The following is a 23265-nucleotide window of genomic DNA, read 5'->3' as shown; positions in this document are numbered from 1 at the left end:
GGGGGGGGCTTGCAGGACTGGGGGGAGGTGTTCACACCAACGGGCTCGGAAAGCACTGAGTTCTTAGGCTTCCAGTCGTCACCGACACCTGGGGGGGACCTGGGGAGGGGTGAAGGAGAGCTTGGGAGGGGGGTGGATGTGAGGGACAGGGGATATCGCGAAGTCCCTCCCCTCCTGAGTTCAAGCCAATCACCGAGCACAGGGGAAAGCAGAGAGAGTTCCGATTCCAGTAGGGAAGCAGGAAGTCGGGTCCGAGGCTCAGGCAAGGGAGAGGAGCCAGGGTCCCAGGCGGGACAGGAAGGGGCGAATAAGGGAGGGAGACCCATCCCCCCAACGCCAGAACTACGCAGAAAGAGGAGGGGAAAGAGGATGGGTCTGCCAAAGCTTTTGTGTTGGAGAAAGACGCGCCAAAAGCCATTAGGAGGTTCTGAAACCGACTGATCACATCACTCCGTGTAAATAGCAATGACTTTAGCACTGTAAATACGCAGCACCAATAAAAGAATAAAATGCAGAGCTGCGTAGCGTCGTTACTCTGAAGTAGTCCGCTCCGGCCACTGTGACAGTACCAAAGCCCGGAACTGGTTCAGTGGTTGAAACAGAGCATTTTACAATAGTATTCTTCAGGACTTCTCTTACATTATCTTGTCTAATACAGTGGTACCTCTACTTACGAATGTTTCTACTTACGAATGGAGCTCCGTCCGCCATCTTGGATGTGGTTTAGATAGGATTTTTTCTACTTACGAATTTTTAGATAGGGTTGCTTTGACTTACGAATTTTTTCTCCCAATGCATTCCTATGGGATTCAACTTACAATTTTTTTCGACTTACAAATGTGCATTTGGAATGCATTAAATTCGTAAGTAGAGGTACCACTGTACGTACAGATAAATTGCAGAAAATACAAACACATAAAACCCAGATTTATGTGGGGAGTTAAAAAGAATGCTCATATTGAGGCTTAACTAGATCGATCAATCGTTGTGCATTTTCTAATGAAGTCTATCACAAGGCAATTCCAATAAATATTCAGGTTAAAGAAAGAAACAAGAGATTAGAATATTGATATAAGAATTAATCAGTAGAGATGTAAAAGCAGAGATGTAAAAGCAAATGGAAAAATTCAGAATATGATTTCCCATTCCTATCACCACTATCTTAGATCATGGAAAGATACAGCAATTGAAAAGCTCTATGGAGTAGTTTCTTTTTTAGGATAATGAAATATTTTAAAGCAGTGTCTTAAAATAATATTGTTTAAAATCAGCTATGGATGTTTAAGAACATAATGATATTGTTTGATAAATCATGGCTTAAAAGGGACTGAAGAGGAGTGCTTTCTCGTCTCTGCTTATGTACCCTAATTCTACACTTTTGGGGTTTATTTCTTGTTTCCCATTACTTCCAAACTGGGAAAGTGACTGTAATGGTTGCTCACAAAATGGGAACAAACAGTAGCTTGCAATCCTGGCTTACAAACAGAGCTTGAGACACAGTCTTCCAAATTGTGTGGAAAACTGCGAAACTATACATTAAAGAAACCCTACAAGCATTTGAAAGCGGAGGGAGTATTGCAGATAGAACACTCATTCTTTGTTCACTAGCCTCTGCTTTATTGGACTGAGATTGTTTTATCTGAACTGGGCTGCTTACTGATTAGAGGAATAAATGAGTTTTACTAGTATTTCATGAATCTAATTTACTGGGATAAAATGGGATATAAATGCATAAAAATAAATCGCTATTAGTTGAGAAAGAGTAACTTCTTGGAAAAAATGCAACCAGGCCCCGATACCTTTTACACAGAAGCATGTCATGCTCAGATCAATAGGGCTTATTCCAAGCTAAATGACCACAGGAGTGCATCCCCACCCAATATGATGCATTAGGAGTCTTGTTAATTGAAACTAATATCCTAATGTATTGCTGTTCCTTATAGTGATGCTTATCTTCTGAGCTCTTTAAAAATAGGTGTTTCTTCTGTTTTTGCATGACAACTCTGAACAGGTCAAGATCTTAAGAGCTACTTTAAAGTGAACCCAAAGGCTTGGACATGCCCAGTAGGATTTAACTTTTCTTCCTTTGAATGGCAGAACCTCTGCCCCCAAGCCATACCAAACACGGCTTTTAAAATTCTCCTCAGAACAGGGATTCAAAAGAAGTTTCCCATGAAGCAAGGAGTTGGTCTTTTTCAAGAAACTAGCCCAATGCCTCCTTAGCAGCATGCTGTGAACTAGCTGCAAGAATCTTTGGATCCAGGCCACTCCATTCTAAATCCAAATAGAATCTTCCTTTTCTGCGTGGCAATATTGTTTCTATTCTATTTATTCCAGTTGGCAAACTATGGCACACTCTGATACTTTAGGGTACAGCAGTTTAAGCTCCACTTTCCGAACTGAGCACTGTATATTTATAATTGTTTACATGCAATAAAGGCACGAATACTTTTAAAGACTAACAAATGATGCAAACAATTTTTATTAAAGAAAGTAAGTCTGAACAAGTAATTGACCAGAGTTTGGATATATGCAGGAAGTTAAATGGGTTGCATATTAAGGGCGAAGGTGGGTCTCAAAAAGTTGAAGACAATTGCCTTCTGGCCAACTGCTTCTCCCTCCCAGTTGTAGACCAGTAAACTGAAGACTCGTGTTATAAAGGACAAGGGTACCATCAGTTATTTGAGTACTGAACCGCACTGACAGGGATGCCCTCAAAGTACAATAATACATCATTTGACAGCTGAGGTGATAACTGTAGCCAGTTAAGATGTGGGGGGAGCTTGTTTTAATTTAATCTGAATCATGAGATTTCAAGTCAAATGCCCTTCCCCATAAACACTATTCTGAAATACTAATTTTCTGAGAATAAAAACCCAGAGATTAGTTTGCATTTGCAAAGACCAAAAAGTTCCTGTACTTAATGCAAACACACATTTGTCCCATTTTATCTTTGAGTCTTACTCTTTTTCAAATAGCTAGCAGGAGTTGGGATCCCGCTATCCTATTAATGGATTAATACCACCACCACCCCACCTCAACCTGCAGCTTAATAATAATAAAATAATAATAGACAGTTGCTCCTAAAAACACATGTGGTTTAGACCACAGTGCCCCCTGCGTCCCTTCTTCTCATATGCAAAGGATTAGGTCACAACTTATAAACCCAAAAAACGTACATTTAAAGCACAGCAATGGATAGAAGTCTTGTGGGGCAACTTTATGAATGAGTTTATAGTCTCAATTTAAACCAGCACGATCACTTATTATGCCTTAAGGTTCATTTGAAAATCAACTAGCTATACTTAGAAGAGCCTTATTGTACTGTTCACCTTGTGAATTTCTTCTGCAATGGAAGCATCTGAAAATGTGGTTTTTGTAAGACTTTCTATTATCCACTTTCAAATAGCAAGTGAAATTTAAAGCATTCCATGAATTAAGTAGCAGAAATATAAAGCAGCTCACCGAACACAATCTTTTCAGGGGTTTCAAGCTTGTTTCTCATTCTAACTTAGGCTCTGAGTCCTAGCTTACACTTGGTTGGTTGGCATCTGTCTGTCTCAAGAGACAATGGAGTACACCTCTGGGGGTGAAGTCAAACTGCAAAGTTAGCAACGCCCAAGTGACCCCACCCCCAGGGAACAAAACTGTGTGGTGTGTATGGAGGTTCTGAATTGTCCTGAGAACAAGACTCCCCCTCTTGACCTCACAAGGAAAGGAAAGCAATATGTTTGGCACCAGCTTGGCTGCAGGAGTTGCTGGAAGAAGTAGTACAAGGCGCCACCCAACTGTCTTAGGGACTCCACTCCAGATATGCATTCACTCATTATTTTCTTCTCCCAAAGATATCCCATACACCCCTAACTTACCCTGGGAGACAAGAAAACCTGCAGTCAAGAGTTCTGAGACCTTTACACATTCAGATTCAGCCAAGAACTATTTCAACCTTACTGTTATGATGGGTTCCTCACACCAGATTTTCATAACTTCACTAGTCTGGAGAGCCCCTGAACTTCTAGAAAGAGCTCAGTTCCTCAAAAAGAAATCAACTAGTTTCTTTTACAAATAACTTTGCACAGAAAAGGAGGGATGGTTCTTCTCTTGTATGTTGCATTGTCTTAAAAAGTTATAACAAAGTTATTGTTTTACAGCTGGCAGAAGTTCCTTCAGTTAAGCAAATGCTCAAACGTGTTTCACAGCTTGATCCTATGCATTCTTACTTCTGAGTTACTGAGTTTGATTATGCTCACCCCCATGTTAAGTATGCACAGGATTGCAGCCCTACAAACATGTGAAAAGTCAAGAGATCACAGTTGGGGAAAATCTGTAAATTTCAAAATCTGTTGTCAGGGAATATTGTTATTAGGCCCAAAGTGCCACAAAATAATAAGCAAAGCTTCTGAGTTCACAGAACTCTTCGTATTACACCTGACCTGAAACACATATTTCCACCACCCTGTTGGGGCCACTGAGAACTCAAAATGGCAAAAGCCTGTTTCCTAATGAATCCTGAAAAGAAAACTGAATAGAAAATGAAGACAGAGTATAGTTTTCCAAATCCTATTTCAGTGCTTTAGCTTGAAAAACTGTCCATGAGACTGACTCTAGCTAATAAACACTCATGCCACATGACTCTTACCTGACATTCCTTACTAACTTTTGTAATAATTTATTGGACAGTTCATCAGAACAACCCTTTACTGGACAAAACTCTGACCTTCCCACAGCTGGGTGTTTGCACCAAAAAAGTAAACTTTTTTAAAAAGTGCTTTAAAAAAATGTATGAGTTGTACCCAAGTTACACAAATAAAAATCTGCTCATTCAACTGAGCCTTACCAGACCCTTTTCCACAGTACAACCTGCTGTTACTCCAAAGAAAGTGCTGGGATATGCAGAGGGCAGCTGCAAAGAGAAGGAAGGAAATTGGCAAAAGCAAACCATTGGCAGTAATGGGAAGAACAGAGAAAGAAAGTCCTCTTCTCATGTACAGTGGTACCTCGGTTTGCAATCGCAATCCGTTCCACGGAGGTGGTCACTCGCCGAAGCGGTCGCTTACCGAAGGCACGCTTCTGCGCGTGCACGAAGTACCGATAGAGCGCTTCTGCGCACACTGCGCAGATCGCTTATGCGCACGCATGAGCTGCACAGATCGCTTCTGCGCCGTGGAACCCGGATGTAAACACTTCTGGGTCCACGGCGGTCGCTCACCAAGGTAGGCGTAAACCAAGGTTTGACTGTACTTACGCTCATGTAGTTTGTGATGTAACCCATGTTATTTACTATGGAGGGAAAGTACAAAAATTGGAAAGGAAAAAGTAAATAATGTCATGCGTTCGTTAATTAAGATAAAACCTGAATTACTATATATTTCACTTCATTTTTATGAAACAGATACTGTTTTTAAAATGTGTACAGTGATACCTAGACATCCGAACGACTCGACTTCCGAAGGTTTCGACTTCCAAAGTCGACAAACCCGGAAGTCTTTTTGCCGCGCGCACGTGCTGCACGTGTGGTTGGAGCATGTGCAGAAGCGCAAAATCACGCTTTGCGCATGCGCAAAACGGGTGCTTCGACAACTGAAGACTTCGACTTATGAAGAGCGCCGCGGAACGGATCGCCTTCGTAAGTCGAGGTACCACTGTATTGTATGGCTGTAATATTATGGCAGGATTAGTCTTCACAGCTGGCCAGCAGCAAAACGTGGTTGGAAACCAAAGCCAGACAGAAATCTATGGCTACCTGTGTGTGTAGCATTATCATCAGTACATAGTGTGACTAGGCATCAAAATTAGTTTCCAGAGATTGCCCAATAAGGATGTATACATGTGCAATCTCTGGAAACTATGAGAGAATAATGAGCTGTACGCTTTTGCTCGGAGATCCCAATGTGCTGGGGCTATACTGTTTGAAGCATAATGAGCTGTAAAGCAATACTCTCATTTCAAGAATCACTCGTCTCATTTTGTTCTGACCTGGTCCCTTTCCACAATTCACCAATGTATTTTCAAGAAGAAAAATCATGTTTTGAAGACACATTGACATGTTTTATCACTCAATAAGAAATCAGAGGTCAAATTAGTCCTTATGTCAGGAATGCATGCCTGTCAAGAAGAGTGTGTAATACCAAATAATTTAACTAGATAATGGACAGTGGTTGATAACAGTGTCTTCAATATCTGCTAGTCCTATTTCTTTGTTCAGATTTGTGTTGTAGCCCCAACTTTCTTCCTGGGAACAGTATGTTTTCTGTCAGGAGCAGGGCAGATAATGGTACACCACAATAACAAGGGGATTTTATCATCTGCTTAGGGTCTGGTACTTTTGGCAGCTGCTGCCCAGCTAGTTCAAAACCACAGTTAACTCATATGACAGGCTGACAGGAAATCATAAGAACAACAAAAAAGTTATTTCAAGACAAAAATAAGAACAAAAACTTGTAGTATAATGGAAAGTTAGGAAGGACTTTCAGCAAAGAGGCTCAGTGGATAAGCCACCATAGCTATTCCTATGAATAACAGAAAATGTCTATTCTCTTGACTTGCTACATAGGACATGCTTCTATATTAGTGTGCCAAAATACTGCTATGTTCATCCTACAGCTGCCTGAGTTTCTGATTCAGTGCTATGGCAAACAGAAGTGCTCCTGGGAGAAAGTTTATATCTTCCACTCCCAGGACATTACCACCAAACCAAGCCAGTCACCCATGCAAAATGGGTCAGTCCAGCAACCATCCCTAGCAGCCGCAAGCCTGGGAGGGAACAAACACACCTTGAACATCCTGCAAAAGAGAGTGATGAGGACTAGATTTTGGCTAATCTCCAAATAAAAATATGCAGCTGTGCCTCAAGTTGGCAGCTGTATCAAGTAACTACCGGTATACAACTGAACCTGAAACGTCAGCTGCCAGAGACTCAAAAAAGCATTTTCAGAATGTAAGCTCCTTGCGGCAGAACTTGTCTGCTGCAAAGCATCAAGAGTACTGATTATAAAAGTAACAACAAAACTACTACTACTAATACCACCATCAGAACGGCCATAGTTTAGTAATCCATAAATAAACCTTGCAGACATGTTCCCTAGTTATTGGCACACAAACAATGTTTACTAGTCTGCCTGTCCACAGTACACCATTCCTGGCACATCTATACAGTAGACTAAAAGAGTCAGCTACCTGCTTCCAATATTCAAAAGCTTTCTTGCCTGGTGATTCCGGGCAATCTGGCAGGGGCAATTACAAACCTGATATAAATGCATTTTCAGTAATCTAACCAAAGCCGCCTTTTCCAAATTGGCAGAGATCAGGCCAGAACTGAAAGGTCAGCTGATCCATTTACATGAATGAAGAAAAATGGTATTGCATAAAGTTTGCTCGAAAGATTAGGAAAATAGATAACTGGTGTTTGTTCATCCAACCCTGCGGCAACTAAGGGATTGGAAGTGACACAAAAAACAAAATAATTGGAAAACAATTGGTCTATCAAGACCATTTTGTTTGTTATAGCTAAGCTATGCAAGAAATATTGCTTGGCAATCCCTGCTAAAACCATTAAAAACTTTTAAAGGATAAATTACATTTAAAAGGTTATTCAGATTAAAACGCAGAATGAATGCCATATCATAAAGATGATAATTAAGTGGCAATAAATACTATCCAAGTCATCAAGGTAACAAAGTTAAAGGTTATCAGAACTGAGTACTTTCTTCTAGTTTTCAATTACTTATTTTGGAGAAATAAAAAATATCAGATGAATATTCTTAAAAAATATGAATTTGATCCTCAGTAGATTCAGTGATTACTTAAGTACTAGAGGGGTCTAACAATGGATAGTTTTTGTTAAGCCCTTCAGAATCTCCCAGCAGGTCTTCAAGAAAGTTTCAGTCTAGTAGCAGAGTAACTTTCAAAGTCACGGTAATAAGGCTAATTCCTTTCCAGTGAGTGGGCGGAAAGGGCTGGAGGGCTGGGGGAGGACTGTAAATGGAATAATTGTTTGCCTATGAATGTACTTTACAAATCAGTTCAGTCTTCACATTGCTTCAAAGCCACAAGACATTAGCCTGATTGTAAACACTTTGGTCTGATCCTCACCCTCTCCCCAAGTTTTCATCACCTCAGTTAGGGCAAGGTGCCCCAAAGGGGAAAGTATTTATTGACCATTGTGGCTTCTCTGCATCTAGGTATCAGCCACTACAATTTAAATTTGCTGTTATGTATTCGAATCTCATAATGTGTCTGGGCTCAGCCCCAAAGAGCCAAGCCACCAATGGATCAGGGTAATAAGACCTAAGAACCATTAGTTAAAGAACTACTTGTGAAATCTTTCAGATTAGCTGTCTTTCCAGGAAAGACAGAAACAGCTAGCCCGATTATCTTTACAGCACTCATTTATTTTTATTTTATTACACAGATGAGTTTACTACATTTACATCCTAGCTTTCCTCCTCCAAGCTGAGAGTGGTACATTTTGAATTATTCCATTTTAGACTCACAATGATCCCATGAGGTATGCTACAGGTAGTGACTAACCCAAGGCCTCCAGAAACTCAGATATATAAGCTAGGTGCCAAATGGCTCCTTAAACCAGGGTTATAGTTGCCAAAACAGAATGTCTAGTTGCCATCTTGGGACCAGATAGCTCAAAAGTTGTATTTTCCAATACTTTTTGGTTCCTGAAATTCACTGTGATTGTGCAAATAAAATATCACAGATAGTTTTCTGAAGGGTGTGTTGTTAGTGTATGAAAACAGGCGAGTTCCAATGATCCTCAGTCATGCACCTCCAGATGGAGGAGATGTCAGGCACCATCCTGGCGCCAGGCATCTTCACTTGGTCACTAGTAGCCAGTAGCCAGGTGCAAAATGTGCCTGGTGAATTTCAGCCACTGCTCCCAAGTGAGCTTCATGATTGAACTAAGATTTGAACTTGCATGATGCAACTCCATGTCCAAAGCAACATCTACCCTAATCAAGCTCAAGTTTCATCCAGGAGACAGTCCGAAAGGACAAGAGAGTCAACAGAAATTTAATAAGCTTGTTTAAGTTACGGTATATTTTAATTTCTTGGAAGTTCTTCCCTTTTTATCTCATTGCATTCAGGGCTTTTTTTTCTAGAAAAAGAGGTGCCGTAACCTGTTGAGGTTTCTAAGGGGGAGCACCCACCCAAAGTTGTTTTCCACAAGCAATACTGTTTTTAATTTTAAAATATTGAATATTAATTTCAATATTCTTTTTAATATTCTAAAAGGGTACAGGGCCAGAGCACATGAAACACATCTGAATGCTTTCCTCGCATAAAAAACAAGTTAAGGAGAAAACTAGGCAAGTCTTTCCCCCAACATACTAGCTTTCCAAAACCAGGAAGCCCCATCACAGGAGGAGAATTCAAACATGCACTTCTCCATACAGTTTGAAGTAACAAACTCCAATAAAAACTACTGTATGTTCATTTTGAGAACATCAAATTCAGAATTTACATGTAGCAAGTATTGATAATGTCAATGGACATTAGATCAGAGGGCCTAACATTACAGGAGGTAGAAGAAAAAGGCTTTGGGAACAAAGGCCAATAACTTAAAAAATAATCTACTGTAATCTGTTCCCCAGTAGAAGCCAAGCAGTTCTGACCACCTGCACTTTACAATGAGGAGTGCCTTTAAAAGGATACTACATACAATTGCAATTATGTGTCCAAGGGTTAAGGAGAAAATGTAAAGAAATTCATTTCTGTAAAGATGCATAATAAGAAAGCACAAAAATATTGTTACGAGCGCAAAATTTAAGCATACAACTAGCACAAATAAAAACCCGATTCAGGAAGAATTAACCTGTAACTGTGTGAAATGTGGGGCTTGCAAGCATGCACACCCTGTCTGCTCCATCCCCCAATTTTTCCATGTACAGCAGCAGGGTATGAAAGGAGCTTGCAAGTATGTTTGCTTGAACACACTTACAAGCCTTCCCGCCAGCAGGAGCCCTGTGTGATCAGGGTTGCCAACTGCAGGGAGGCTTATAAGTGTATTCAAGTGTGGCATGAGGTCTTGCCACTAAAAACAGCAAGGTTGGGGCAGAACGCAAAAAAAAAACCTGTGTCTCTCACACAGTTACAGATTAATAATTCCTGAACAGGACAAGATTTAGCACTATTTGATGAAAGGCACCCAAGAATTCAATTTGAGGGTACCCCAGACAAGTACCTTAGAGGACAGCTAGGCTGAGTAGTGTGACTGGAGGCAATGTGCTAAACTTTAAAAGGACAGGTAGATTCATGAGAACCACATTTGCAACTTCCTTATTCTGATGGCTGGGATGATTCTGTTTATCACAATCAAATTAAATGATGGACAAGTCTATTACCACCATAACCTTCTTTAACTGTTTCCTCCACTTTGACCTGTCCTAAACTGTCCTTCAGAAACAATTATAACATCTCTTTGTTTAAAAAAATAAAAGTTTTAAAATCTGCTCTCAGGAACTAGTACCTTTGACTCAGACATTTAGCTACTATTAAAAGAAACTATTAAATATGATGAAAGAAACATACAGAGCCAGCAGTAAAGACAGCAGCATGCAAGATATCCAACATGAATTCAAGCCTATCTCACTGCAACATGTCACATGACATTCCATTCCATGTACAAGTGCATTGGAAGCAGATATACGTCCTATAGCTTGGTTTTAAAAAGTCTTCTCTGCAGAAAATTTTATTGATCTGTAAAACTTCTCTATTTCTAAGATATGAAAATTTAAGCCAAGGGAGGAAAAAGAGCTCAGTTGTCTGCAGCAGAACTCTAGAGACTGGGAAAGGATTAACCAGCTTTGACTCTAACCTATTTTAGGATGCCTACTTGAAATATCTCATGAACTAAATGATTAAACAAAGCCCCCCAATCAGAAAACAAACTGGAATTGTGAATAAGAATAAAATGATAGTTCCTGGGCAGGAACAATCAAACTTTTTTGATGCTGTAAAATCTCATGTCATACTGTACACGGCTGTTACAGCACCAGCAACAAGAAGCTAAGACAAAGCCAAAAGTTTCATTTTAAGTCCAGTGGGAAATTGCTAACACAAAGACCATTCAGATATATTATGCTGCATGCACAGAAGTAGAAGTACTATCCATTCTGCTTCTTCCATAGCAGGTTCCCAAGTCTCATCCCTCCATACTGCAGGAGCTTAAGAGTCTGGCACAGCAAACTCTCTTCTAGCTGAGTGTTAGAGAGGGAAACAGTATGCATAGCCTAGGAGACACTGATATAGTCCAGATGGAGCTCTAAATCCTATTGAGTTCAATATGTGCATAGGATTATGTCTTATAAGACACTCAAACTTGGGATATCCTCTGTGAATCTTCACTGCATAGTTCTGATGGCATTATTTCAACAGATATGCATGACATGGGGACACCCCCCACAATTGTAAGGACAACCTCTCAGCTAAATGTATCCACACAAATACATGGTACAAAGGTGAGAATTTGTTCTACCCTGATGACAGAAACTAAGGTGCTGAATAGGTACATGTTCTGCATGTACCGTAGAAAGACAACCAGTTCACTGGGAACTGACTTATATGCATTTGAAAATTGGTTTTGACCTATTGGCATGCCTCACTTTTGTTTTTTCCATACAACAATTCTTCCGCTCAATGAGTGAAGTTCTGAATTTTCAATGTAGGTTGCAGGGATTATGCATTCAAATAAAATGATTTCAACATAAACTGATTTTCTACTTCAATGTCCCCAAAGCAGCTTACGATAAATGTAATAGGAACATAACACATTTAAAGTTACCAGTAATAAAATCCATTACACTCCCGGAAAACAATTAAAATGGCCTAGAGAAACCAGAACAGTCTCATGTTCAGAAACCAAATACATAACAAAGAAGATAAATTTTATTCCGTCAAACCTCAGTAAAATAGACCTGGCTGATCTCCCTTGGAAGTTCAATTGCGCAAATACCTATCACAGTCAAAGCTACCAATGAATGGTGTCAGTGGCACGTACAGAGTCATAGAACTGTAGAGCTGGAAGGGACCCTGAGGGTCATCTAGTCCAACCCCTGGCAATGCAGGAATCTCAACTAAAGTATCCATGGCAGATGGTCATCCACTATATATTTATTTACACCCTGCCTTTTCCCCTGACAGGGACATCGGTAGATGATTTTTAATTCACAGAAATGGGGAAGGCATATAAGGGAGAAGATGTCCCCTAAGTGGTTCCAGGCCTTAAAAAGTCAAACACAGAACCTTAAATTATCTTGGGGGGGGAGTGCTTTTGGCTTAGCCTGGATACTAGCTAGGCCAACGTTTACTTGGACCTTTAGAAGTTTCTGAACTACCGAGGGGAGCTCCAGCTACAGAATATCTCTCAATAAAAACTAAAATTATAAGCCCTTTGAATAATAAGTGTTGCATATTCTGGCTATAGTCCCTTCATCAAACTCTATGGAGTAAACCCTTGCAGGACTTCTCCAGAAATCTATTGGAATTCCAGAAGCTTCGGCATTCTAGCAGAGCTTTCCAAATTGGCATGCTAACCTATATTTAAGATACTACTGTGGAACAACCAATATTAAGAGTAAGCAATTCAGTATGTAAGTACAGTATGTGAGTTTCTACCAAATGTTCTCTAGTATGCCCAAGAGACAGAATACAGGAACCTAGAAAGAAGGAGGGGACATGTCTTAGACATACAGTGGTACCTCGGTTTAAGTACACAATTGGTTCCGGAAGTCTGTACTTAACCTGAAGCGTACTTAACCTGAAGCGAACTTTCCCATTGAAAGTAATGGAAAGTGGATTAATCCGTTCTAGTCGGCTCCACTGAGTACTTTAACTGAAAGTACTCAAACCGAAGCATACTTAAACTGAGGTATGACTGTAATTCCTTTTCCATGCACGGAGCTGAACAGGTAGAAAAACTCAAACAAAAGGATATACTGGTAAGCAACAAGAGGCCTGGCCTATATGGGCCCATCCTCTTTTAGCACAAAACTAAAGATCCACATTCACTTTTAAATGAAAGAAAAGGAGGGAGCAGGTCCAGTAACAAGTGACTTTTGATTTGTATAAGGTGCTTTAAACAAGTATTGCATATAATAATAATAATCATTTTATTATTTATACCCCACCCATATGGCTGGATTTCCACAGATACTGTATGTTGCTATCCTCCCCAAAATTTCCTTCCGTTCCCCCCATCTTCTTTTTTTTTTTGGCCATTGCTTTAAAATTTCCAGAAACTTTACATCTCTGATTCCACCCTGTATGCATATATTATACTGAAAGCAGCAAAAATCCTTCACACAAACAAACCAATTAATTGTTCTAAATATTTGTGAATTTCAGTTCTGTACAAGGGCTATCTAGTTTTTTGCTAGCTCCTAAATGTCTCATAGTGTCCTGACCTTTGTGACTGCAAATTAAGTAGCATGAGCAGCAATGCCTTAAGTGACATCTGAAAGCCATAATAGCAGGAATCCCCTGCCCAAAAATGAAGTTTGTTGGAGTTTCTATGTAAAAATGTGGGAGTATTTTAACATCACAGAGTATATTGAATGATATATGAGATAGAAAACGCTTCCCTGATGATTTGTTTAGGTGCATCCGATCAGAACTACCTACAATCAACATTACCGGTTTCACATACTTTTGTTATGATATTCCATTACTAAATTGTAATGAAAAGCTAAAAGTAATAATTTACACAAAATTCTGACTAATTAATAACACCTTGTCACTCTATCCACTGCTGCACCAGCCAGCCCTGACAGATGCTGAAAAGCACAACCATATTCAACCTGTTCTGCATCCGTTGCACTAGTTAACAATTGGCTTCCAGGTCCAATTCAAGGTGCTTGTTTTAACCTTTAAAGCAGGAATTAGGAATGTCAGGCCTGGGAGGCTGTATAAATACAGGCCTCCCTATCAGGCTTTTGGGACTCTCCCGAGGCTACACCCCTCACCTCACCCACCATTCTACATCCTTATTGAGCACTTTGCCTGGCTGAACAGTATCCCTTAAATTATGGTAATGCCTTTTCCTTGCCTGGATGGAGAGATATAGAATATGTATGTATGTGTTTGTTTCTGTGTGTAGAAATCTCTGGCTTATGCATGGCTAAAATATATTCTACTGTACAAAGGCAATAGTGGCATCTATTGCTCCAGCCACCTTTGCCTCTGTCCCCACTAACTAGTGGTATGCAGTGCCCAGAAGATCACTTCGCAAAGGAATGCAGCCCTTGGGCCAAGGAAGGCTTCCTACCCCTGCTTTAAAGCCTTGCATAGCCAGACTCACTACTAGTCTGCTGAGGAAGCCCTGTTCAGGGAAGTTTTTAATGTGTGACATTTTAATGTATTTTTAATCTTTGTTGGAAGCCGCCCAGAGTGGCTGGGGAAACCCAACCAGATGGGCGGGGTACAAATAATAAATTATTAAATTATTATTATTATAGTCAACAGGCTTTATCATTTGTAGTGTCTTTGTGGCAAGTTACAACTGCAACAACTCAGAAGCACAGACCATTCCCAAACTGTGTCCTAGCAGCTATAGGTCAGGACATCTACCTCTTTGCTTTATTTTCACGAGGAAAGCAAAACCTATTTCTTTAGGCTGGTTTTTGGTAGAGGCCTTCCTGTAGATTTAGTTTAATACGTAACTGGATTTTGTCCTTATTTGTATTTTTAATTACTGGTGGTAAACTGCTTTGAGCAACCAAAAAAGACATGGAGCAACCAAAAAAGACATGGAGCAGTTAAATGTCTTGTTGACATTTAAGAACTCACAAAGTTTATGGGAGGCAAGTCTTTCCTTTATAGAAGCCACATTTATTAGTTCTCATTGATGCTTGTTCTTCTGTATGTTTTAACAATTCAAGCTTTAGTAATGCTTTCCACCAACTTACCCGGGGCCGGTATGAGGTTAATTACAGAGTTTAACAAAACGACCCCACCCTATGTTACCGTCTCATCCTCTGGTGAGATGGTAGATTTCTATAGCAACTTCTATTTAGAAGATCTAGTTTTATATTCAAGTTATTTAAAAACTATTGGGCGTCGGGTGTAAGCCATCAACTAGAGACTTGCTAATTTTTAATTAGTTAGCAATGGTTTTCAACCTTCAAGTCCGTGGCTCCCTTGACCAACCACATTTTTTCTGTGGCTCCGCTGTGAGAGCCACTTACACTGGGGTTCCATTACAGGACATGTGTAAGTGGGGATTCTCCAGTTCTGTCCCTGCCCCACCCTGTTATACCCCTGCTGAATCCCCTGAATGTTCCTCAAGGAGAAAGAGAGCAAAGTAATGCAGGAAGATACAGGCTGCAAGTTCATGAAAGAACATTCAGGGCTCCTTTGTACACTCAAGTCTCCCCAAGGTGCCCCAGCACACTGGTTGACAACCGTAGGTTAGTGTATCCTGGAACTTTGAATCTTGACACCGTTGCCTACTATTTGACCTCTTCTAACACTCTCCTCAAGGATGCAACATTTTATTTTTATTTTTTTAAGGATTAATAAGGATTATGCAGTCCAGGACAACCATGTACCAATAAAACAAAAATCCTCAACATTCAAAAATTCTGTTTTTACACTGAAGTATTTCAGTAATTCTACCATATTTTGATATTGTAGCAGTTAAACAAATATTTTTTATCTCACACATTACTTTGGAAAATAAAAGCCCCAACTTGGGATAAAGTCTTATGCTCAACAGTTTGTCAGAGAGTAAAATACTGAACTGCATTTAGTAATCCCCGTAATTATAATGGGTGCTTGCAGAGAACTAACAATGATACTCAAAACATACCAGAACCTCCCCTCTTCACATGACTTCTAGGAGGTCATGGGAAAAGTAAAAAAAAGTAGGACCTCACATGTATTGAGGTTTAAACTACTGAACTCAAATATGTGTCAATCAATTTGCATTTAATAAGGAGACGACTTGTGGAAGCTAAGGCTTCTCTCCCACGTTTACTGAAACAAAGCCAGAATATTTAGCATCAAGAATGCATTCCTGGTTCTCCACACTGGTGCCAGAGGTTCCAGCACACTGTTTAGACAAAAGGACAACTGCAGGAAGCACATGTAAGAAAACTGGAAAACAGATCAAATGGAAACATCTAGGTGTATGTGAATGGCTCCAAAGCTAACATCCCAGCATAAATAACAGCCAGGAAAGTCACCTATAAGTGCTGTCCTTTTTCAAATTCCATTACTCCAAAATGATCTAAAGTTTCAGAACCATGTTCTCAACACACTTCAGTTGTTTCCATTCAATGTTTTGCAGGAAATAGGCATGCAAACTAAAAAAAAAACTCATGTGCAGTAGGCACAGGAGCTATGCTGATTGCCATCAGTCTAAAGTAGCACAGTAGCAAAGTAGCACAAACTTCAAGATGGGTAGGGAAGGATGCATTTTTCAGAATTAGAATTTGAGATATCTTATGCCTGAAAAGGTTTGCGAACATATAATTATTACCCTACTTTGCTTCTGTCCGAATCAATATTTAGAGGCTGTGCATCCTGAGTGGATGCAACAAGCACCTCCTCTCACGGCAGGTAATTCAGCTGCATCTCTGAACTGGGGAGTAACTGAATTCTCTACTGAATACTAATGCAGAAACAGCAAAGAGCTGCCCACCTCCAGTGGAAACCAACTGCAAGACATACACTCAGAACAGAAGATTGTGCAGAGTTGCAACAAAAAGCCTTTACTGTTGGTAGATAAATAAAGGATCCTGGGAGTCCAAAGTAATTAATTTATCACTGCATGTTTGCAGCACAGTACTGCACCTCAACAAGACACAGGTGGCGCTGTGGTCTAAACCACAGAGCCTAGGGCTTGCAGACTGGAAGGTCAGCGGTTCGAATCCCCGCAACGGGGTGAGCACCCGTTGTTTGGTCCCTGGTCCTAGCAGTTCGAAAGCACGGCAGTGCAAGTAGATAAACAGGTACCGCTCCGGCAGGTAGGTAAACAGCATTTCTATATGCTGCTCTGGTTCGCTAGAAGCGGCTTAGTCATGCTGGTCACATGACCCGGAAGCTGTACCAGCTCTCTCGGCCAGTAAAGCAAGATGAGCGGCACAACCCCAGAGTCGTCCGCAACTGGACCTAATGGTCAGGGGTCCCTTTACCTTACTGTACCTCAACACAGTTTAACAATTAGCAAATTAGCATAAAGTGGTGTGTAGATAATGGGCATTTTAGTCAAAAGGTTCTCCCCCCCCCCGCCCGGTTTGATACTACAGGGGCCACTTTTCTTCAAAAGAGGGGAACCCACCCACTTCCACATATTAAACTTCCCCTAAATGCTTATCAGCCTCTAGTCTGTCGGACACAAGGGTAGGAAAGTCATTACTTTTCAGCCAGCAGTGACAATCTAGAAGACACCCACTCTGATTGCAAAAAGATTAACATCCATGAAAGCTTATGTCCTAAGAAATCCATTACTCTTTAAGGTGCCACAACACTCTATCAGTTTTACTGCAACAGACTGCTGAGGCTTTCCCCTGTGGAAGTTGTCATTTAGAATTGAGCTTTTATAGAACTGCTTCTTACTATTGTTTAATAGCACTGAATATATACTTCACTTTAAAGGCTCCCTTCAGGAAACATCACATGTACTAGCATATCTTCAGTTTGCCAGCTAATAATAAATTTCTAGTTGGTCCAGAGAGTGTCAAACATCCATATCTGTTCTTGTATCAAATACTTAGTTTCCAAAAATGTATTCAAGGACCCGAATAGCTTAGAAACATGGTACAGGACTTTATCTATCTGATAATCAGCAAGTGACATATAAATTGATATGGAAGTTGTTTACAATGTAACTTTCCACTGCGAAATATTAGTAGGAGAGAGCACAACAGCAGAAAGTCATGCTGCTCTCTCTCTCTCTCAAAGGGCTAATACCTAGTTTTATAGATCTAATGCATCACATGTAAAAACACAAAGCATGTTAAAGATGGAGCTATTTCCATGTTCTCAAAAAAATCTGAAGTTTTGTTAGGGTATTTATACCTTTGGTCATACTACTTTCTCAAGTCATACAGGACAGAAATTATTTTGCTAGCAAATATGCATACTACCAACAAAAAATTTTGCTAGAAGAATGGCACAGCTATCTCTTCTAAGGAACCTCCCTACCTCACCTTCAGTGAATTTGCTTTAGAATAGTTGATCAAGCTACCTGAACAAGCATTTTAAAAGAGCTACATGTATAGTAGCTTACTTAGTTTTCTAAAGTGTTTTCAGTGTAATTTAAATCAGTTGTTTCCCCTGGACTCCAATCCATTAAACACCTTAACATCAAGTGGGTGTGCCCTATTTAGAGGATCAAATATACAATTCAGCACATCCAATCCCTGCAGTGATTACACAGAGGGTACTTCAGTGCACACTGGTCCCCTAACCATGGATACAGCCAGCAAAAAGTACTGGGAAATCAGAGTGGTGCAAGGAAAAGGTACTGTATACTATATTGCCTTTTCTAGCCTCACTATTGTATTTCCAATTGTGCACTACAACACCAGACCAGGAAAGCTGCTGTTTTAACACGCCCTTACATGTTGCTTCTAAATATACTGAGCTTTTTTATAAGTTGTACTAGACTAGATTCCTGTACTGGATTAAGCTTTTGGAATGCAGTGCTCATTCTGCATGTGGTGGAACAGCCAGCAATTACTGGTATCATGACCGCATTACCTACAACAAGAATAATGGTTCCAAGGCATCGCTTTACAAATCAATAGTACCTCTGGTGAATGAATTTATTTTTTAAAAAACAAACTTGCACTTAACATGTTCATTGTCAATGATTCCTGCAGGCCTGGCTCTCCAGGATACAGACACTAAAGCAGTCCCAGCATATAAACATGTTACTACAGAGAAGCAATGGCTCCTACTTAGCAGTTATAAAGTTTCTAGCACTTCCAGCTGTAGAAATTGGCCAAATAGTCCAGACCACAATAACAGCACAGAATTTGGTAGCAACCTTACAAGGATTACAGAGATTGTATGTGGAACACAGATCTGAAGCACTGAGTGGCATGGCTATTACTACTATAGTTAGCCTCAAGTAATTCTATCAGCTACCACTTTCTTCTCAATCAGGGAACTGTGGGTGCCGATTTAGGGCCTTAGAAATTAACATTGCTAAATTAGATTGCAGATATAAGGTTGAACCATTAGAGATTCAGCATGACGGTAATATAAAAAGGGAGCTCCTGAAAAAGAACACTTAGCCTAGGCCTTACAGCAGCGTGCTCGTGCAACACTAACTAACAGAGAACTCATTCCTCAACATGGCAGGCAACTGCAGAGTTTTTTTAATGAAAGGGGGCCTGCAACACTCCCAAAATGGCAAAGGCACGGCAGCAATCTTCTACCAGGACCTCAAAGATTTCCCTATACTGTACGTTAAAGATGGCCCAGTTTCCCAGTCTCAACAAAACATCATGGTACCCCAAGGCCACTATTTCCTACCGCCTAGAATCCAGAGACCCTTCAATCGCAACCCAGTATCGCCGACCCTGCCTGCGGCGCACCTCAATGCTAAACACACACACACACACACACACACACACGAGGAGAGGAGAGAGAGCAGTGCTCCCACCGCCAATTGCACCTGCTCAGCCAGTATCGCACGTCCACCTGCATTCTGGTGGGGGCCCGATCTACCCCCCCCCACCTGCCTTACCATCAGACGCCCCTCCAGGAAGGGAAGACCGTGGCCCAGGCCCAAGGTGAGATGCTCCACGCGATGGTCGTAGGGAAGAGGAAGACCGAGAGTGGAGGAGGAGATTCGGGGCGCAGGGAGAGCGAGCACGAGCGAGGAGGGATCAGTGGAGGAGAGGTGAGAGTTTGAAATCCGCCAGGAGATCCAGCTCTAGCCAGAGCTCCTTGGAGAGGCCTCGGGGGCTCCCCGAATCCCGGGCCTGCAAGGGCCCCGCGCCGGTGCTGCCTGCCGCTGCCGCCCCCACGGAGCTTCCCTGGTGCCAGGGCTCACCTACCGCGGCGCGCTCCCGCTCGTCCCCCGCCCGCCAGCCCCTGAGAAGCCCCAGTGAGGAGGCCGCTCCCTCCCGGGACTCGCCGCCGGCACAGTGACCGACAGAGGAGGCGACCGAGCAAGCGCGACGGCGCCGCGACACGTACCTGGGGGAGGGGCGGCGCACAGGAGCCTAGCAACCGCCGGCACGAGCGCGCCGCAACCAATCAACGAACCCTTTCCCCGGGCCGAGCCGCAGCGCAGCGCAGCTCGGCAGACTCTGCCCGTTTGGCTCGCGACAGCCCCGACCCAACCCGCCGGGCTCCGCCTCGCGCGAGCCCTGCCTCCCCCCAACCGCAGGACACGCCCTCTCGCCGAAGGAAACCACGCCCCTCCTCAGCGTACAGAAACGGGCGCACGCTCCCCTGGCCACACCCTCAGGGTTCTATATATCACGCCCCCCATCAAGGGACCGAGGCCACGCCCACCGCCAGACTTATTATTGGGCAGAGGGAATAGAATTCCGGTTCTTCGTTTCCCGATTGGCCTGTCCTAAAAATTCTTGTGGGAGGGGGAAAGCGCAGGCCTTGCCCCACCTGCAAACTCCGCCCACCGCTTCTCCTTTCTTCTCGGGGACAAAGACTGAGAAAGAGTGAAGAGCGTGGTTCTCCATCCCTAAAATTCGAAACCCGCCATCTATCACTTGTTTTGTAAAATAAGCGATACTGAAGTCTTACCTGTTTAGAATGCATGACTCTTAGCTCTAGATCGGAGGTTGCCAGCTGTGATTATTCGCGAGAGGAATGCGCTCTGCGCGCTCTCAGAAATCCGGTCATCAGCAACCGAAGCACTTTAGTAAAATACAAGTTCAGACCAAATGTAGAAGAAAAGCAATCCATAAAATATGAATGCTGTCTATATATTAAGAGTGCTGAAATACTGTGACCTAAGCATTGATTTAGATCAGAGGTTGTCAACCTTTTGGGTCCACGGCTCCCTTGACCAACTAAGTTCTTTCTGTGGCACCCCTGTGGGGCTCAGGAGCCCAATTACGTCACCCCTTGCCTGCAGAACTGGCAGCCCCTCACCCCTTTTCGAACCCTCCCTTGTGGGTTCCCTCAGCCTCCTCTCTTCTCCCCTCTCCTTGGGAGTCCTCTGGGCAGCTGCAGCTGCCGCCCCGGTCTCTGAGCTGTGGCCACCTGCCCCAAATAGAGCTGCCTCCTCACATTGCCCCACAGGGGCCTGGGAAGCACTCCCTGGCCAGCAGCAGAGGCACCATTTGCCTGGTGAGCTTGTAGCAAGGGCTGCTGTAACTAACAGTTGTGCAAGCCTTTGGGAGGCAGAGACGTCAGAGGGCAGGTAGGGAAGGAAAGAGGGACAGAAGCCAGTGTTGCCCGTAGCACCCTGACTATCATTCAAGGCACCACTGATTTAGATAATGCAACCTATTATGAAGGTTCAGATAGATATTGGAAGATTGCTATCATATCCCCTCCCAGTCTCCTCTTTACCAGGCATACCCAACTCCCTCATTAGGCTTGGTTTCCAGGCCCTTGACCTTCTTGGTTGCCCTTCTCTGCACATACCGGTATTTCAGCTTGTCAATATCCTTCTTAAATTGTGGTGCCCAGAAGTGGACACAGTACGCCAGGTGTGGTCAGACCAAGGCAAAATAGAGCAGAACTATGAACATCCCTTGATCCAGACGCTATGTTTTTGTTGATTTAGCCTAGAGTAGCATGAGCTTTTTTTTGCTGCTGCATCACACTGTTTACTCGTGTTAAACTTGTGGTCTAAGACCCTTAGACCCTTTTCACATTTACTCCTGTTAAGTCAGGTGTCTTCCACCTTACATTTGTGTGGCTGGTTCTTCCTGCCTAAGTCTATAACCTTATATTTGTCCCTATTAAATTAATTTTGTTAGTTTTAGCCCAGTTCTCCAATCTGTTAAGGTCATCTTGAATCTTGACTCTGTCTTCAGCAGCATTGGCTACCCCTCCCAGTTGGGCTACCCCTCCCAGTTTGCAACAACATGACAATTCTATACATGACGTGATACTTTGACTGGCACACCAGTTTCGCTTCCCTGCACATCCATGAACATCTTAGTTCACAGAGTTGGTCAGAGTGTGTTGCCACTAGGGCGATATAATCCACAAATGGGTGAGGAAAGAAGTTAAAGGATCCTGGAGCGCAGAAGCTGAGATGACCTTCACAAGGAAAGTGGGGTGGGGAGAGCTGAATGGGACTGGGGGCTGGCAGGAGCCCCTGGAGCAAATGAAGTGGGTGGAAGGTCAAGATGCCCAGGAGCCAGAGAGCTAGGGGTCTATAGGCACTGCAGAGTATGTTTATCTATGTGGGTGCAACGTGAGGATCTCAAGCACATTCTTGAGATGCCCCCTAGTCAATGCTGCCATTGTCCTCTACTTTACATGCAGGCACAGGCCCGACTCTTGCTACCTCCGGCCCACGGCCTGAGGAATGCAGTATGCTTGGATTTGCCCTTTCTCAGTGCTGACTCTGGGATTTTCCAGGCATTAAACTTGCCATTTTGAGGCCAATCCCATTGCAGCAGGAGTAAGAAAGCCTAACTGACATTGCTGTAAATAAATGACCCCAGCAGTTGATTTCCCTGCCATCACTCCTCCTGAGAACAAGATCTAAGAGTATACTGCCTGGATGCAATAGCGTAGCAAGGTGGGGGCGGTGGGGGCAAGCCACCCCAGGCTCCACTTAGGGGGGCGCCACTCGGGGCGCCCCTCCCCACCCCTCGCCTCCGTATGCGGGCCGTGCCAGCTAGCATGCGAGCAGCAGCCCATGATGGGCCACTGTGTGCGAGCAGTGGCTCATGGGGCTGCCGTGCGCCAGCAGCAGCACGTACTGACTGTGCATGTGCAGCATCCCGGTGCGTATGGAGTGCGCACGCGCCGGGATGCCACACATGTGCAGTCAGTACACACTGCTGCTGGCACACAGCGGCCCATAACGGGCTGCCGCACAAGAGCAGCAGCCCGTTACAGGCCGCTGTGTGCGAGCGGGGGGCACCTTCGCCTTTGCCGCCCCGGGGAGCCAAGCAGCAAGGTTCGCCACTGCCTGGATGTCTATAACTGGGGGAACTAGCTGGCTAAGCTATCTGTAGTACCGTTTCTCACACCAACAGAAAAGGGGATGGTGCTGCCTGTAGTATCCATTGTTGCCAGCACAATAACAATAACCTTGCTCTAGAACAGGCATCCCCAAACTGCGACCCTCCAGATGTTTTGGCCTAC

At 42.8% G+C, this 23265-nt stretch overlaps 1 protein-coding gene across 3 annotated transcripts in view; it reads right to left on the bottom strand.

Moving 5' to 3' along the window:
- Positions 1–20278, bottom strand: part of DAG1 (dystroglycan 1) — a 70841-nt gene extending 50563 nt beyond the window's left edge. The window contains exons 1-2 of one of the 3 annotated variants that reach the window (XM_035105914.3): positions 20164–20278; positions 4838–4903 (exon numbers count right to left, since the gene is read on the bottom strand). The gene's annotated coding sequence lies outside the window, so the exon portion shown is untranslated. Of the gene's footprint in view, positions 1–4837; positions 4904–19708 lie in introns of all 3 variants that reach the window. The other 2 variants (XM_035105913.3, XM_035105911.3) reach the window with 2 other exon arrangements.
- Positions 20279–23265: the final 2987 nt, after the last annotated feature.

Source organism: Zootoca vivipara, chromosome 2 (assembly GCF_965207765.1).
Source record: "Zootoca vivipara chromosome 2, rZooViv2.hap1.1, whole genome shotgun sequence".
In the NCBI taxonomy this organism is placed as follows: Eukaryota; Metazoa; Chordata; class Lepidosauria; order Squamata; family Lacertidae; genus Zootoca; species Zootoca vivipara.
The sequence above is the reverse complement of the archived record's forward strand: the minus strand, read 5'-3'. Positions and strand labels throughout refer to the sequence as shown.